This window comes from Diabrotica virgifera, chromosome 1, assembly GCF_917563875.1.
Source record: "Diabrotica virgifera virgifera chromosome 1, PGI_DIABVI_V3a".
Lineage (NCBI taxonomy): Eukaryota > Metazoa > Arthropoda > Insecta > Coleoptera > Chrysomelidae > Diabrotica > Diabrotica virgifera.
Window position 1 is genome coordinate 237,415,130 of NC_065443.1, and position 4,703 is coordinate 237,419,832.

General features: G+C 34.9%; 1 long non-coding RNA gene across 1 annotated transcript; it reads left to right on the top strand.

The window, feature by feature from the left end:
- The first annotated feature begins 987 nt into the window (after positions 1-987).
- On the top strand, positions 988-1,568 carry LOC126883032 (uncharacterized). Its single transcript, XR_007697462.1, has 2 exons — positions 988-1,293; positions 1,352-1,568. It is a non-coding gene; the product is annotated as an uncharacterized LOC126883032 (long non-coding RNA).
- Positions 1,569-4,703: the final 3,135 nt, after the last annotated feature.

Below are 4,703 nucleotides of genomic sequence, written 5' to 3' on the forward strand. Positions count from 1 at the left end.
TAGGGCCTTTTCTACCGTTACGTAAATCGCATTTCTTACAACAAGCTTCTACATCTCGGCGACAATTTATCCAATAAAATCTGTCTCGAGTTCTGGCCAGTGTTCTATTTACTCCAAAATCTCCTCCAGACAGGCTGCTATGAAGTTCTTGCAACACACTTTTAATGTGTGATTTTGGTAGTATCATTTGTTCAACTATACGTACTCCATCGGGACTTTCCCATTTCCGATATAACAGACCATTCGAAAGATATAGAGATTCCCATTGAGCCCAGTACGCCTTTATAATTCCACTGTATTTGGATATTTCCTGCCAAATAAGCCTTACTCCATTTTTAACCCATTCTTTTATGACTCCTAAGTCATTATCTTTATTTTGACTCTTCTTAATGTTTTACAGGGAATTCTGATCAATATCTTCATCCTGTTCAACCGTAGTCATGCAGAGACTTACTTCTTCGGAAACACTCTCTCTTTCTTCAAGTCTTTTACAGTACTGACATTGTCGTTCAAAACAGGGTCGTCTAGAAAAAATATCAGCATTGTAATTGAGACGCCCTTTTCGATGTACTATGTCGAAGTTATACTGTTGGAGCCTCTCTATCCATCGAGCCACTTGTCCTTCTGGTTTTTTAAAATTCATTAGCCACTGCAAAGCACTATGGTCAGTTCTGATTGTAAAATTTCTGTTATAAAGGAAGGTATGAAAATGTTCTAGGGCTTTTATGATGGCTAAGAGCTCTTTTATGGTAACGCAATAATTCTTTTCCTATTGTTTTACTAAAATATGCAATAACTTTTTCTTCGCCTTCCAGTTCTTGTGATAATACGGCGCCAATACCATGCTGAGATGCGTCACAATCAAACAGAAATTTTCCATCTTCTCGTGGATGGGCTAGGATAGGTGCTGTTATAAGTCGTTTTTTTAAATCTACGAAGGCATTTTGACAATCCGGTGTCCAGTCAAATTCAATATTAGGTGTTTTCGTGGAGCACGTCCTGAACGTGTTCAGAGGAAGAACGCTTGCGCATTAGAATTTTGGCTGTTCGCGGTGTTGAAAAATCCTCCTCTGAATAAAAAGTTCTCTGTTCGCGGAGCGCAACAACTTGTCCTGAACGTATTCGGAATGCGTTCAACAAGTTCTGGGATTAAAGAGAGGATTTATTGTCCGCACATGTGCAGAAGTTGATTTGACGAATTTATTTATTTTGTTAAGAGATTCGAGATTGTATTTCTAACCTAACAAGTTTAAAATTTTGAATTGTTGTGTTATCATACAAATGTTGTAAAAGGTAAGGTTTTTTAAATTGTATTATGTATTTCAGTTTCTTATTTTTAAAAACTTTTTAGATGATGAACCTCAGTTCAAGTGATGAAGATTTGGAAGAGATTGTAGGACTTTTAAATGTTCCAAAAAATGCAAATTTTTTTGAGGAAACTGTGCAACAATTTAATAACCAACAATTTATACAGAATTTTAGATTAAGTAGAGACTTAGCTGTAGATTTGGCAAATAAGTATGAAAGATCTCATTTCCACAATATTATGTAAAATTACTTTTCCTGTTTTGGAGTGTTGTTTGTCCTAGCGTAGATAAAGATAAAAGAATAAGGTTAGGCAATTGGCATAGGCAACCCAAAAAACATCCGGAAATTGTTCGTGCAGAAACAAATTCAGAATATATTCGGAGACACGCTTGCGCATATATTTGTATCCGGGTTAAGTTCAGAATACATTCAGGATGTGCTCCACGAAAACACCTATTGTTTTCGGTTAGTCGATGAAGGGGCTTAGCGATGCGGCCAAAATCTTTAATAACTTTTCGGTAATATGAACAGAGTCCAAGAAAACTTCTGATCTCATTTTTATTTACTAGTTTGGGCCAATCTTTAATAATTGAAATCTTATCTGGATCAGTTTTAATTCCTTCTGCTGAAACAATATGTCCTAGATAGTACGCTCTAGTACAATATGCCCTAGATTTAGTAATGACAACTTTGGCATGGTTCTGATTAATATTCGTTCTATAAGAAATAAAACTGATGAATTATTTTTGTCTCTGGAGGAATTAGGATTTTCCCCGATAGTTGCGGTTACAGAGTACTGGCTTGAAGTCAACGAGCCTCTTTTTGTAGAAAAATATACCACAATTGCCAGGTATGATCGTCCAAGTTCGGCTCATGGAGGCACCCTAATTCTCTCTAGAAATAATGATTTTTCTGTGGTAACAAAATATGACTTTTTGTTAAGTAAATTCTTCTTTGAGTTTTCCTTAGTTTATAATAAAAATCTTAATCTTTACATTATTTGAATTTATAGATCACCTGACTATACCGTGAAACTATTTTTTCAGAACCTGCTAAATTTGTTAGATGACCTTCCTCATAAAAGCAGAAAAATTATATGCGGTGATTTTAACATTAATTATGTTGCTGCTTGTGCTACCCAAGTGTCCCTGGCCAACATATTTGAATCGTATGGTCTCTCAATGCACGTTAACTCTCCTACAAGGATTACAAAAACTACATCTACCATAATCAAGTATATTGTCTCCGATTTCCCACCTCTTGATGTCTGCTCTACAGTTATTAATACGGGACTATCTGATCATGAAGCAGTGGATACGAAGTTTAACGCCTCCAGCAAACCTTCCTCAAAAACCCGCCGTATAGGTAGGATTTTTTCCACCCAGAATTTTCGTAAATTCCAAAATTTATGCATAACTTCTGAGTGGCAGTTTCCTTCTTTAGACGTGGACTATAATTTCAGTGTTTTTCTAGATAAGCTTCTCCGCATCTTTAATAAGGCATTTCCTTTAATCCCTATTAAGTCAAAACATCGGAATCCTTGGGTTACAAAAGGTATTCGCATATCAGCCAAGAATATGCGTTCATTACTATACATCAAGAAATTTACTACCAATGTTTCTGTCACTCAATATATCACGAAGTACAGGACAACATATCTAAAACTTATCAAATCAGCTAAAAAAGCCCATTATTAATTAACAAAATCGTCTGGGAAGCTCTAAAATGTTGCAAAAGAAACTTGGTCTATAATAAACGATCTTCGAAATAAAACTCACACAGCTCAATTATTTTCCCTTCCAAATCCTGAAAGTCTAAACGACTACTTCGTTAATGTGAGTAAAAATATAACATCAACTATTTTGCCGCAACAAGATCCCATTTCCTATCTCCCTATCTCAAGAAAGGTATCGAATTCATTATTTTTAAGACCAGTCGATAACTCTGAACTGATCCAAACAACCAATAGTATCAAAAGCAAATCATCTTGTAGTACTGATGGACTATCTATAAAAATTTTCTCTAATCTCACAGAAAATGTGTTGTGAAATCCTCGTCTCTCTAATTAATGATTCCTTCGAAAAGGGTAAATTTCCAGAGTGCCTAAAGACAGCCATTATTATTCCTCTTCATAAGGGTGGTGAAAAATCTGATGCCTGCAACAATGCACATAGTAAACCTATTGCCTTACTACCGGTACTCTCCAAAATTATTGACAGACTCATTAAAACTCGACTTATGTCCTTTATCGTTGATAACAACATTTTATCACAAAATCAGTTCGGCTTTTAACAAATAATTGTACCACTGATGCCATGTTTTCTGTTCTACATGAGGTTTACCAAACACTAAATAATAATCTTTATACTGCCACTGTTTTCTGCGACTATGCCAAAGCTTTTGATTGTGTAAATCACGATATCTTGATTACAAAACTAAATTTCTATGGAATTCGAGGTATTTCTTTAAATTGGTTCAAATCCTACTTGAATAATAGGAAACAACTAGTTAGAGCAAATGATACTGACTCTAGTCTCAAAAACATTGTATGTGGAGTACCACAAGGTTCAGTATTGGGTCCTCTTCTGTTCCTTATCTTTATAAATGACATCACTAATTTAAACATCGATGGGAAAATTTTTCTTTTTGCTGATGATACCGGTATCACTTGGAGCAACTCAACTATTGCATCTCTTCATGAAACTATAACTATCTACTGACGATAAAGACCTAATCTGACTCTAATTTACTCTCTTTTAACGTAAATAAAACAGTAGCATTATTCTATAAAGGAGCTCTTCAACCTTTGCCTCTTAATAACAGCCAGATCAGTATCGTTGATTCTGTAAAATTTCTTGGTATTTTTTTAGACAGCAACTTCAAATGGTCCCTTCATATCGATTCGTTAAGAAACTCGTCTCAGCTTGCTATGCAATAAGATCTGTCTCAAGGGAACTTAATTTAGCATCTTCTAAAATAACATATTTTTCGTTGTTCGAGTCTCATCTTCGATATGGTCTTCCTTTTTGGGTTTCTATTAAAGCTGCTCAATTTGATGTTATTTTTAAATTGCAAAAAAGAGCAATAAGATATCTGTTTGGCTTCAGAAGATCTACACATTGCAGAAGTTACTTCAGAGATCACGGAATTTTAACACTTCCATCTTTATATATTCTAGAAACGGTTAGTTTAATTCGTAAACACCTTCATGTCTTTCCATCAAGGTCCAATCATCTTTACTCCACCAGAAATTCAATCTTTCAGTATTGTCAGGACATCTAAAAATGTACCACCTAACATCAGGACTTCACTACAGATAAAACTTATGAAGAAAGAGATATGTTCACACTATAGCAAACTTAATTACATCAATTGTAAGCTTAAGGTAATGTATG